Source organism: Rattus norvegicus, chromosome 2 (assembly GCF_021556685.1).
Source record: "Rattus norvegicus strain SHRSP/BbbUtx chromosome 2, alternate assembly SHRSP_T2T, whole genome shotgun sequence".
NCBI classification, from domain to species: Eukaryota; Metazoa; Chordata; class Mammalia; order Rodentia; family Muridae; genus Rattus; species Rattus norvegicus.
Genome location: NC_141535.1, coordinates 156,092,345 through 156,105,328, shown reverse-complemented (window position 1 = coordinate 156,105,328; position 12,984 = coordinate 156,092,345). Strand labels below are relative to the sequence as shown.

Sequence of the window (12,984 nt, the reverse complement as noted above, 5' to 3'; positions counted from 1 at the left end):
TATGCTTTTCTGTTAGCTTTATCTTGGAAGCAGAAGGTGATGCTGGGACACAGTACTAGGTTTGGCTTTTGATCACTAGCAGCTTGCTAGACTAGCTTCAGAGTGTGTGAAGACCTGTGTGGATTTCTTTTATACACTTACACAAGCCCATGTGTAAGCAACTTAGATGTGAAGTATTACTGCTAAAGAGACAGTGTGAAATAAATACTTTGTTCTTCAATATTTCAGTTACCAAACTTCCGTTTACCAGAAGGGCGAGAGAAGACAGACACACACACATATAGAGAGAGAAACACATACCTTTATATTTTTTTTAGTCCAGGCTGATTTAAAATAAGTCTAGTTCTCAGAAACATAGACATGGGGCTAGCCAGAGGTTTAATATTGGGAACAGAGTGTATGAGTGTGCATAATATGTAAAAGTGCATATACTACATATCCCAAACTCTATCAGCTTCTTTCTTACCCATCAGAACCTGGTAGACACTTCAGGGCTACATGCTAAGGTGAGAGGAAGCACGAAAAAAACCACATGACTAGGATGTTGAGACGTTCATCTGGACTTGGAAGTTGCAGACTGGCACTTCCTGGCTCTGACTCTTAAAATGCTCTTTCGAAGCCTCTAATAGGCACTGCAATTCATAAAGCTATTTATTTCCCCGGCCCACATCATTGTGTAGGTTGAAATCTTGGAAGACCCACACTGCAATCCCCTGCACTGTCCTGGCACACTCGACCTTGCACTTGCCTCTTTTGTTCTGCTCCGTGACTGATCTGAGAGAGAATTCTACATGAATCCCGGAGCCCGGGTCACCATGTGACTTATGAACCTGACATTCATTCTCACCCTCCAAGTCTGAGTGACTTACTAAATACAAAGAATTAGAACAAGACGAGCTAGCTCTGGGCCTTTTCTAATTTACAGAACTAAGGTACTTTGCCCAGTAAGTCCTGGCTGATCTCACTTGGTGCTGGGGAATTAAATACTGGGTGAGTACTTTATCACTTCACCCAGGGCTTGTTCCAGGACCTCAGAGTCAACTCATAGAAAACTCTGCTTGGGGCACTGGCTTGAAAAGTCCTTTAGAGGTCAAGGGCTCTCCTGAAGGAGTTGACAATTCTGTACTAGCAGATACCTGATAAGTATCAGATTTGGTATCAGCCTAGAGGAGAACAGAAGGGAGCCTGTCCCCGAAAAGCTACCAAGAGGCTAATGCATCACATGAAAAACAGCATCTCTTCCTCTTCAGGACAGCTGTGCTATTTAATACCCCCAAAGACCAAGGACAAAGGATGGCATTGTATAAGCACTGTAACTCAAGCAATTAACCAGGTAATGGTCTGTGGGGTTCATTATAGCAGAATGTCAATTAAAACACTTGGAAGGAGATTATGCACAGCACTTAGATTTCAAATCTTATAAGCTACCCTAGTAGGCCTAAATTATAATAAATGTCATAGCGCTACGATAGGTAAATGAAAATAAAGTTTCTTCTCTAATATGGACCTCTGCCTAATGTTTCATAAATCCCAGAAATTGAAAAGAGCAGCCAACTGTCTAGGCTTTATTCCACAATGAAGAAAATGGGATAAATTGCGTTGAGTATCTCCTTTCCTCCCTTTAGCCTAATTAATTAATACCTGTATATTTCTAGCTAATTGTTTTTTAAACATTCTAAAATATACATGTTAGTTTTATCTTGGACTTCTGACAAGAGACATGAAGAATAAGAGATAATTACAGATAAAATATGAATTTTAGGGAAAAAATTCTTAGAAAACCTTTTAGGTGAGGGTTCTTCTGTTAACTTTCTGGATTTATTCTCGGGGATGTAGAATATATCCTTTGTCAGTGCAGACCCTAATAGAAAACCTTACCTTGTCAAACTATAAAATAAATGACAGTGTCTTTTATGAACTTTCAAAATGCAAAGAGATGTGAACATCCAAAGAAAGACCCTAACAATCTTCCCTGAATAATGAAAGGTGGGGAGAACATGATATATAAAAATTGGTTTCTGTCTTATCGATATTCAAATAAATTACAGCCCAGTTAACTTTTATTCATGAATCATAACGTTTTGCAAGGTAGAATGAAAATAAAGGCCTAATATATCTAAAAGTATAACATCCCAGTAGTTCTCTCATAGATAATGCACATTAGGTTTTGGAATTATTCATAAGTTTTCTGTAAAACACCACAAGCATAACATATTATAAAGCAAAGTATTTCTCCTCATCAGATCATTGTTAGGAAAAAAAACTCACGTTTAACACAACTACATATCAACCTATGTCACTTTAAATGAAGCTAATCTAAACTATTACGACTTAGCAAAAGTTGATTCTTAAGATCTTCAGGGCACACCGTCTCTGAAAGAGAATTAATCATTAAATGCTACCAAGGCCACCTGGCTCCATTGTTCTTCCTTTAGAATTTTCTTTGTCTGCTTTCCTCACAGACATTTACAGATTCAGTAACTTTAGAATTACGAGTGATTCTATACTCTAATGCGCAGACTTCTGCATTTCAAAAATCAATACCAAAACATAGACTCACTACCAGAGAGGAGAGGTGCCTTTTATTAATGGCATACGTTTTACCATTTCTATTCATAGTTTTATTTCCTTGAGGCAAATAATATTAATGGGAAGTTTTAAAACCTAAGCTCTTATTACAGAGGGCCTGATGAAATATAAATTCAATCAATATTTGTAATATCCCATACCTTATGGGTGTTCCCTTATCGCCAATCCTCCTCCTGGACAGCACCGACAGTTTCGATTTCATTTGTCATTAGACAAGGTCTGATTTCTTTTTTCCGAGGTTTGCCCTTACCCAATGAGAGGTGAGTGCCTGGGTGATAAGGGGGGAGTGGTAACTTCCTCTGAAGCTAAAGAAAGACTGAAATCTGATAACATGCAAATGCCTTGAGAATATTGGAGTCTTATTTGTTGACCATTCTTCTTGACTTTCTTGACTTCCGACTTACTTCCCATTCAAGAAACTCCATTTTGTATGAAGTATGCTTGTCTATATAACTTGTTATTTGGGTACTTGTGAGGTACATGGGTATTCTGAGGAGGCATCCTCTTCCACTGTTCAAGGGGATTCTCTTTCAGGAGAGCAGCCAGGCAGGAGACACTCCCCTGTGCTTGGTCATCCTGTCACCCACTGAAAATCAGCAATCCTTGGTCAGGTTCATTTCATTTTTTATTAATGTATTTTTGACAATTTCCTACATGTTTATAATATATTCTGGTCACACTCTTCCTCTGCCCTCTCTTCTCCCCCTGCCCCCCCCAATAAGCCACCCATTCCTCCCACCATGTCACCGTTTAACTCTTATATCTTTTTGGTTTTGCTTTTGCTTTGTGACCCACCTCAGGCTTAGGCAAGGCTTCCCTCATAAGCATCAGTGTGGAGTTATCCACCGGCACATGAGTAACTCAGAAATGGCTACATCATTAAAATCAATGCTTTCTCCCTCAGTAAACTGAGAGTTCTAGTAGCTTCCCTCAGCCCCGTGTACCCCTCCCTAATCTCTGGCTGAATGCTGGCTTACAATATTCAGTTTTGTGTAGACCCTATCCCAGCAACTGTAGCTTCTATAGTTCATAATAGCACAGCCATATCAGACCCATAAGAGAGTTCAACAACTGTCCTCCCCATTGTCCAATACTAACAGTCTTTCCACTCCTTGTAAAGTGTTCCCAGAGTCTTGAAAGGGTAGTATGGGTGTGACATTTAAGGCTGGGTACTCAACTGTCACTCGTTTTCAGTACTCGGACCAATCATAAATCTCTATTAACTGCCATTATTGTGAAGAGAAGGATCTTTGGTAAAAACTGAGGACTACACCAGTCTATGGGTATAAGCATAAATATTTGCTGACTGACAACAGGCCAGTTTGCCTAAACAAATGTAGTAGGTTCATCCCTGGCACTGGTACTACAACCAGGTTCCCACCACTGGGCATAAGTTTCCTGTCTTCTGTGGAGTGGGACTCAAATTCAATCAGAAATCAGTTGATTTTCCTGACGATAGTTGGACCACTTTTGTGCCCATGGGCACAATTTGCCTGGCAAGTTAGTGTTATAACATGCAAAGTCTAAACCTCAGAAAGATCACTGCTAACTTTTCTCCCCAGCTGCCTGCAGCAACTTCTGCCACTCTATGCAAGCTATCCACACAGAGGAAACTTTCAGAGCAGTTCCAGTATGATTTCTCTGTGTCCTACAATCAAAGTGTGTGTTATCGTCAGCAATAGGGACTTGTCACCTAGTTCTAGCAACCAGGGACAGTGGCTGTAACTTGTATAGTCTGTCACATAGGGCTCTGGTGTCGTTCTTGGCCAAATTTATTTTCAAATTCTTATCTTTGTCCTATTTGAGAGTAACTATGTGATGTTCCCAAGGACTTATAAATTTCAAAAGTGCTATTGGTCTCTGGTTCTTTCACTAATGCCTTTCTATATGCATTTGCTAGTGTCTGTGGATCTTCCCAAGTCCCAGTGCCTATTCTAGGTGCTGACCATGGGGCAGAAGGAAAAATCTACATGGTTCTTCTTTCCACAGAGTTTGCATCCTTGTGGGAAACACCAACAGAAATTAAAGAAGACATATGCAGTGGCAGAGATACGAAGAGGCCGATAAGCATCAGGGGCAGGCTAAAGTGAGCAGACAGTGAGTAGTTTTTGTAGGTTGGCTGCTCAGAGGGAGCCTTTGTAAAACAGGCATCGTCATACTTGTTATGGTTTGTATATGCTCAGCTGAGGGAGTGGGACTATTAGAGGAAGTGGACTCCTGATTACAAGATGGATGCCGCCAGCTAGTTTAACCAGACACCATGATCCATTTGCTTTATGTAAATTCTCTGCTTCTCATTCTCTACTCAAGAACACTTTCCAATTATGTCCTTTGAGAAATTGTGCCTATAAGACTTCCACTAATTTGATAGACTGATTACTAGCAGTGAGTTACGAAGTGTGTTTCTAATTATCATCCGGCTTCCCTGACAGCTTATCCAGTTGGAGGGAATTCTGAGGCTATGCTGATCGAACGGCAACACAGTCATTTGCTCACAATACATTAATGAGGATTGTGAATGCGATCTACCTCCTTCGTGTGTTATTGTTGAGCTGAGCATTCACGCCTAAGCAGACAAGCTCGCAGAATGGTCCTGCCTAGCCCAGCTGCTTCTTTCCCTTTAGCACCCACTACCTCCTGGTGCTGAAGGTAGGAGCAAAGCTACCGCAACTCTACTTTAAAATGCCTGGTCAGGGGCTGGGACAAGCAGTCAAGTCACCATTGAGTCTGAGACTCCTGCAGGCGAATGTCCACCTCTTCACCTATAAATAGGGTGGATTTGAGCTAGGTCTTTTCTTGGTTTATACAGGTAATATACATTTATTTTCTCTGTAAACACATGAACATTACAAGAGTGTCTCAATCACCCTTTCCTTTCCCCGACTCTGAATGAACACTATTATCACATGTGAGTCATTCCAGCCCCTTTTCATGTATTTATACTCTGTCTACATATTCTCACGTCCACCCATTAGACGTAGGTTCTGGTGCTCACCATGTGTTTAATAAATAATTCACAGGCCATCTTGTTCTGCAGCTTGCTTTCTCTAAGCTGCTTGTCTCAGAGACTTTTCCACAGCAGAACATTAAGTCTTAGAAAATGCTAATAAGAACATCTGCCTTCGTCCCTTTAATTGTTGCATAGAATTCTATTAAGTGAATGTGTTATACTTTCATTGGCTGTCCATCAAGTGAGGGCTATTCAAACTCTTTCCAATCTTTAAACTCAGGAAAATGTTGACACGACTATTTTCCTGCGTTCATTACTGAGCATACAAAGAGTTTCTATGAAACAGCTTTGAGCTAGCTATCTGGATTTAAGCTCACATGGAACCTGTCGTGAGGTCGCTTAAATCAGAATCACAGAAGTGTTTGTTATGAAGGACAAGGGGCTGGAGAGATGATTATGCAACCAAGAGTACTCCTTGCTCTTTCAGATGACCTAGGGTGGTTCCCAGCACCCACTTGTAGAAGCACAACAGTTTGTACTTCCACTAGTAGGAGTTTTGTTTTCTCTATTTGTTTCTTTGTTGATTTGGGGTCTTTGTTTGTTTGTTTGGGCTGGATTGTTTGGTTTGGTTTGGTTTTTGATGTTGAGGGTTTTGTTTTTGCCTCCTTGGGGATCAGGCACAACACTTGGTTCAACACATATATACATGCAAGCAAACACTCCTACATATAGAATAAAAACAAGTAAATCTTTTATTTAAGACAAAGAAGAACACAGGAATAAAAGAAAAGGTCTCACCTTGGAATCTGAGGCAGGATCTACAGATATGGCTACTCAAAGCTACAGAGTTTTCCAAACTTAAAGGTATAGAGCCACCAGGTAGTGAGTGGATGGCCCTAGGATGATGTCACTTCTTAGAAATGTACTAATGTTCAAGACACTGCCCTGAGACCTCACACCTGTTGCCTGTGGTACTGTCACTTCCATAGACAGAACTAGAACCTGAACAGGCCTGTGATTCGACCTGGATTCCAGCCCGACTTACGCTTCTCAAGACAGGTGAGCTAGCTCTCACTACTAGAAGAGTCTCTGACACTACCCTCTCACCCACATCAGCTCCCAACTGGGATCTGCTTCTGCTGAGCTGTCTGCCTAGTGCATGCCGCCCCCTGCTGGAGGGAAGTCGACCAGCTGCTCTGACCATTCTTTCTCTTCTGTCTTATCTGCCTGAAACAACAGCCTTTGAGCTCAAAGATAGAAAAAGAGAAACTAAATGAGCAAAGATTCATGTCTATCGTAAACCTGAAAGGCTATATGGGACTATTAAATATAAACACATTAATAACCACATTCTATTAGTAGTAGCCTTGTTAATAAAACCTGGTGAGGCAAGTCCCCACTTTATAAGCTAGCAGAACACAGACGTGGTTAATTTTCTGTTTTCTTTTTCTTTTTTTCTCAAGCTAACCTGTCAGGGAGGATTAGATCGAGCAGCTAACACTCGAACTCGGATGTGGCTGGTCTGAAAGCTGAGCTCACATGGCTCCTCAGTTTTCCCACGTGTCTGTGGTTTTTTACCCTTTCCTTCTTTCTGAGTCCCCAGTCCTTTATACACTGAAAGTTTCATTCGAAGTGCAGTTGTATTTAGTGAGAGCTTCTAAATGTATCTACATAATGAGGATGCAATTCCTATGGGTAGGAGTGATGCCCTAAAAGAAGACATAATTGAGAGATGGCTGTGTGTGTCTCTGTCTCTCTGTCTCTCTGTGTATCTCTGTCTTTGTCTCTGTCTCTCTCTTTCTCCCTCTCCTTTTTGTACAAGTAACAACCTTGAGCCAAAGTTTAAAAGTGTGTAGCCCACAGAACTCTTCATCAATTCACTTGAGAGCACTCAGCATGTGCCACGAACTAGGCTGAGTCACATTAGGAATTCATGCCGGCCTGTAATTCTTTCCACTCCTTGGCATGCTGGCACTGGATGGATTTATGTACCACTAAACTTAGATAGCTTAAAACACCTCATTGCCTGAGCCCTTGGTAATGCTGATAAAATATATGTGGCTGTACTTATAAATCATTATCTTTACTTACATTTAATGAAATTGAAAATAATGTTTTCCAAGAAGTTGGTGGACAATTTCAACTCACTGTGCACTGGCGGCGCTGGGCGGTGCTAGTGTTTTACACCGTGTATCTTCACATCGGCATTACCCTTGGTGAAATAGATTGCTTTGTTTAAGTCATTTTTATGTATTTCTTTTAAAGTGGAATTCTTAACACTTAGAAACCTGTTCAAATTTAGTTTGATAACGAATGTCCTTTCTGTGGATTGGCTGTGCTCCCAGCTGTTCATACACTGAAAGTTTCATTCGCAATGAGGTTGCATTCAGTGAGAGATTCTAGGCATATCTACATACCGAGGAAGTGGTTCCTGTTGATGGGAACGGTGTCCTAAAAAGAAGACATAATCGAGAGATGACTGTGTGTCTCTGTCTCTCTGTCTCTTTGTTTCTGCTCCCCCCCACCCCCTCCGCTTGCTCTCTCTCCCCAGCTCTCTCTTGGTAAGCGGCCTTAGTAAGAAGCTATTCGATTCAGTAGAACCAGCTTTCCAAGCCACTCGAGGTCTCGGACACTTTAACCTACCATCCCCACGTTGGGATTTGTATCTGGGACCCGAGAACAAAAGTCAACCCTAAGTTGTGCCTCTGGCTGACTTACATTGTCCTTGTCCTTGTGATACGCTCTACTCTCTCTGGGATAGAAGAATCAGCCTAAAAGCCAGCCTCTTTGCAGTATGCAATATATTTTCTCTAAGGGTCATCACCATGATTACTCAAGGGTCTTCCATGTTTGGGACTTTGTTTCGTTTAGTTTGTTTGGGGAGGTGGGTGTAGTTTTCCAAGCTAGTGACTGGGACGAGAGCCAGGTGCCTGTCAAGCAAGTGCAAAATCTCTAACTACATTTCCAGGCTTAAATGAACTAAATGTTTAAACAGAAACTGTGTTGCAGTCAGAAGAAATGGCTCACAGCACCTTTGACTCCAGCTCCAGAGGATCCGGGAGACTCTTCTGGTCTCCTCAGACACCGGGGACATGGGCCCATACTCACACTCACACAGACACCCATACACATAAACAAAAGTAAAATACTCTTTACAGGAAAGAAAATGTGTCAAGGCAAAATTATTTGTTTGAGCAGAAGATCATGCATATAATATATACATTTATTTCCAGATGACCTTGTACACTGCCTTGCGTTCCTCTTTGGGGTAGCATTTGTGACCTATCCAGCATAATTAGGAGGGAAACAATAACCGCCTAGAATAAAGCTCTTTCAGAAATGGCTACATCCCCAAGCAGATCGTATTCCTGACCCTGAACCAAAGGAGCCTGTCTGCTTTCTTTCCTTCTCAGCAACTCGGTCCTGCAGGGCTGCGGTCCAGACAGTCTTTCAACTCTTGTTCTCTGTATCTTTCTATGACCTCCCCCCACCCCCGGATGTGTATCTCATGTAACAGGTTTGCATGCCTGACCCTGGGTGCTTTGATCAAACTCAGAAGAGAAAGGAATTAGAGGAGGAACCTTCCTTGCTCAGCGTATAACAGGAGATCATTTGTCTTGAAGAACGTGATTTTCTGTTATAATTACCTATTTAAAAGTTGGTAACATGGAGTTCTGGAACTGTTTGAAACTAATTTTACTCTGGATCAGATTTTAATTGCTATGAAATTGTTTTACTCTCCCTCTTATTAGGAATCATACTGCAGAAATACTCAAGTGTTTCCAACTCTAAGAAACCTGTAAGGCATATAATAGACAATGTAAATGGCCGAACGCTTCCTCCTTATATTTTACAACTGCATGTGTAAATAAAGTCAATGTGTAGCAACTAGCCACGTCTGTGTACCTGTTCATCACTCAAGCTAACTGCCCAAAGAGAAGAAAGATTGTCTTTGGGTTGCTTCAGGCCTTTTCTTAAAACCATTTAGCTCTATTCCCATTGATCCAAGCAATAAGGGACCCAATGTTCCTTGAACCACTTATATTTGAAAATGCTTTTTGCTTCCTGAAAATATTCAACTTTTATAACAGCAAGGGTTTTATTTTCAATAAAGTGGAGTTCCAGAATATAGGCAAATCTCCCACCAGGGACCTTTGAAATATTGCAATACAGTAGTGACTCAATTTAAACACTAAAAATAGTTTCTTTTATACCATACATTTTTCTAAAGTCTAATAGATTTATATAAATATATATCTATATAAATATAAATTTCTATGAAATCAATTAATGTTTGCTGCTGTGTATCCATCACTAATATACATTAATATCTAAGTGTTTAAAATATATGGTAAAATCTTAATTAAACCTGAAGCCTTTTTCAGTTATCTGATTTAACCAGAGAATGACATCATATGCATGGAAATGGTTCTATGTTGCTATAGTTCAATCTGGCTCAAAAAAAAATGTATTGGGTCTGGTGAGATGACTCAGAAGTTAAGAACACTGACACCTCTCCCAGGGGGCTGCAGTTCAGTTCCCAGCACCCATAGTGGGCAGTTCAAAGGCACTTGTGTTATAACTGCAGCTCCAGGAGATCTGAAAGCCTCTCCTGGGTTTTGAGAGGATCTAGGCACATGTACACTACACTCATAAATATAGAACAAATCTTTAAATAGCATAAGATGGATCCATAGACTGATCTGATTTTTTTCTGATACTGAGTACCCTTACGAGTGATCACTTAAGCTTTGGTTGCTTTTACCTCTCTCTACAGGCTCTGTGTGGCCCACTGTGTTCCATCCCTGAGCCTCTCCCTTTAATTCTCTAGCAATAGAGGCAAAGGCGTGTCGCAAATGGTAAAGAAGCACCTGTCCCTTGTTACCGGATCCTCTGAAGAATAAGTATAAAATACTCATTGCCTTGTAAAGAAATTTAAGCAGGAAAAAAAAAAGAGTACTTTCAGTTTCTCTCTCCTGTTCTGTGCAGAACTCAAACATGAGATGAAAATAGCCAGAAGCCTGTGGGATGCATTAAACAGTGCACCAATGGGAACAAGGTATATTAGCGGAAGCCTTTCTAGTAAGCAGCTCAGAGGCCAAAGATGAATTCTTCTTGGAGACTGTTCCTAGTACTTTTGTTTCACGGCTTCATTTTCCTTAAGGCCATTTCCATGTGGTGGGGCCCAGGACACAGCACCTAAAGATAAGAGAGGTGCAAACCATGCCACTCCAAAAGAGACCTATCCTATATAAATTATGTTAGGCTCATTATTTTGAAAAAAAAAAGATGCTATGGTTTGAAAAATATCCCAGCTTGATGTTGGCATATATATTCAGGGGAAATCACAGAGCCAGTAAAGAGTTTCTCAGACAAGTACAAGGAACTGAGGTCAACCCTCAGAACTTGTGTAAATATGTCAGGAGTAGTGATACACACCGACCACCACTGTGGAGATGGAGACAGGAAGATCCCTGGGCCTCTCAGGCCTGCCAGTCTAACTTGATTGACAAGTCCCAGACCATGAGAGACTCTACCTCCAAAAAAGATGAACTACACCTAAGAAAGGACCCAAAGCTGTCCTCTTGATAGAGTAACAATAAAGACCCACCAGGAGAAACCTTCTGGGACAAGAGCAGAATCACTGGTCTTTCTAGAGACTAACATTCCAGCTGGACCAGGTCAATCAACTGGCCAAGAGACTCCTACTGAGGAAGGCTCTCTCACCTTAGTCAAAGGAAACAGAAGGAATGAGTTTTTACTTTAATGGGATCTGTACTTTCCCTTCCTAGAATCCCAGCCCACCAGCCTCTGAGCTGAGTAAGCTTCAGCTGGGTCTGCCTGCCTTCCAAAGCCTGAGTCAGAAGAGTGCATCTTTTGCTTTCTCTTTTCTCTTTCTTTCAGGGGCCTGCAAGACCTGCACTTACCTTTCTGAGACTTTCTTCCTCTCTGCAAAGGTCCCCTTCCACCATATGCTGTATGTCCACCATGTGTCTGACCTCCATCCTAGAATAAACATCTCCTCCACTTCTCCTCTGCATAGCCGCTGGAGTTTATAGCCTTGCTTGCCCTGGGTTTCTTCTTTTACATTCTAATAAAATTATCCACTTGAGTCCATTCTTAGATTCTCTCATTAATGAGACCAAGAACCTCTACAGAGGCCAGAGACTCTATTCTCTTACCCAGAAGAGTTTTGTCCTGATTTCTCATGCATCACTCTAACCTCCACATGCATACACAAACACATGTACCCCCAGACACAACTACACACATACATAATGTGTGTACATGTGTGTGTGTGTGTGTGTGTGTGTGTGTGTGTGTGTGTGTGTGTGTGTCTGTTCCCTATATGCTCTTCTGCCTTGTTCATGATATGACACAGCAATAAGGCCCTTACCAGATGTGGACCCCTAGACCTTGGACTTCTGAAATCATGAGAAATATTAATAAATGTCTACAATTTATAGTTCACACAGCCTATGCTATTCTGTTACAAAAACATATAGGCTAAGGCGAAAATCGGTACCAAGGTGTGGGGCTGTTTGTATTGCAAATGTCTGAGAATGTGAAGGCAACATTAGAACTTGGCCACAAGTAGAGGCTAGAAGAATTTGGTGATGGGGAAGGAAGGAAGGAAGGAAGAAAGGAAGGAAGGAAGGAAGGAAGGAAGGAAGGAAGGAAGGAAGGGAGGAAGGAAGGAAGGAAGGTAGAATTGTTTAGAACCAAGGGTTAAGGACAATTCTCATAAGGACTCAAAAGTACAGAACTGCCGGAAAATTGTGAAGCATTTTAAGTAGTTATGACAAGAATGTTGGTGAAAATGTGGATAGAAAGGTAAGATTTCAGACAGAACTGAGGAACAAACCGTTGTAAATTTGTAAAGTGGCAAAAATCATGGCTGAATTATATCTGCAACTAACACAGGAAAACAGTTGCTTTTCACTTACTGTGTGTGTGTGTGGATTGAAAGGACTGGTATCAGCACAAGACACCACGAGATTAAGTTCTCACCACACAGGAGATTTATTTGTTCCAGGGATGGGGGGGGAGGGCAGAAAATAAGAGACAAAGACAACTTAAAGGCAAATTAAACACAGGCCAGGAAAGACTCTGGTCAGGTCTGCCTCTGGCTCCGAAAATGACCATGAGTCACATTTTGCAGGGGTTAAAAAGGCAAAAACCACAATTCACCATGTCTCCCCATCGGGTCCAATCAGGGCCAAGCACACATCCTAACATATATATTTCCTGCCTACATATCTTGTGCCTACATCTAATTGGGGGCAAACATAGATCCTGTTGTATTTCCTGCCATATACTTCCTGCTCACAAATGCAGGTGCCACGTACCTCCTGCTCACAAATGCAAGTTGGCCAAGCAAACATAGGACAAGCAGGCTGCAAACAGAACCCTTAGCTTTCAAGGTCCATTTTTCCTGTTCTGGC

The 12,984-nt window shown here is 41.4% G+C and overlaps 1 protein-coding gene across 7 annotated transcripts in view; it reads right to left on the bottom strand.

Annotated features, from left to right (window-relative positions):
• The window catches only part of Otol1 (otolin 1), a 144,243-nt gene that overhangs the window by 21,996 nt on the left and 109,263 nt on the right, over positions 1-12,984 (bottom strand). Inside the window, exons 3-4 of one of the 7 annotated variants that reach the window (XM_087619507.1) lie at positions 7,957-7,990; positions 2,730-3,175 (exon numbers count right to left, since the gene is read on the bottom strand). The gene's annotated coding sequence lies outside the window, so the exon portion shown is untranslated. 7 annotated transcript variants of the gene reach the window in all.